Source organism: Orycteropus afer, unplaced genomic scaffold (genome assembly GCF_000298275.1).
Source record: "Orycteropus afer afer isolate SDZICR_OR568_19922 unplaced genomic scaffold, OryAfe1.0 scaffold00746, whole genome shotgun sequence".
Lineage (NCBI taxonomy): Eukaryota > Metazoa > Chordata > Mammalia > Tubulidentata > Orycteropodidae > Orycteropus > Orycteropus afer.
Genome location: NW_006922333.1, coordinates 542,487 through 543,093, shown reverse-complemented (window position 1 = coordinate 543,093; position 607 = coordinate 542,487).

The following is a 607-nucleotide window of genomic DNA, read 5'->3' as shown; positions in this document are numbered from 1 at the left end:
GGATAGAGTGGGAGGAAAAACATGGAACAAAATCCAAAAACTCAGTAATGACCAGAATTACTGGTCAGATGGCATCTGGTGAGACCCCCAGTACTATGGTCCTGGAATACGTTCTGCACATGGAATAAAACTCACTCCCAGGGGCTGGCTCTCAGCCCAATAGTTAACAAGATGTACATGCAGACCGCTCAACCCAGGGGGATGCACCCACATACTCTATGGAAATACACCCCTTGGAGCAATAGTCCAGGGGCACCAGAGTGGCAATATTCACATGGAGGTAATACAGGACAGACAGGAGTGCATAACTATGAGGGGCACAGGGGGAGGGTTACTGGACAGGGAGGAGAGGAGACTGAGTTAGGGTTGGGCATGGTAAATGGGGAGTGAAACTAAATGTACATGTAATATTGAATGTGAAACAAATTAAAAATAATAACTTGATGGCATGTTTGGTCAATTTCAGACTGCACAAGTTTGTAAAAATCTTCATTTTGATCTTGTGCTCTAGAAGTTGGTGCATAAATTTGAATAATAGTCCTGTTAACTAGTCTTACTTGTAGGCATGTGGGTATTATATATCACTGACAGCACTGTACTTCCAGAT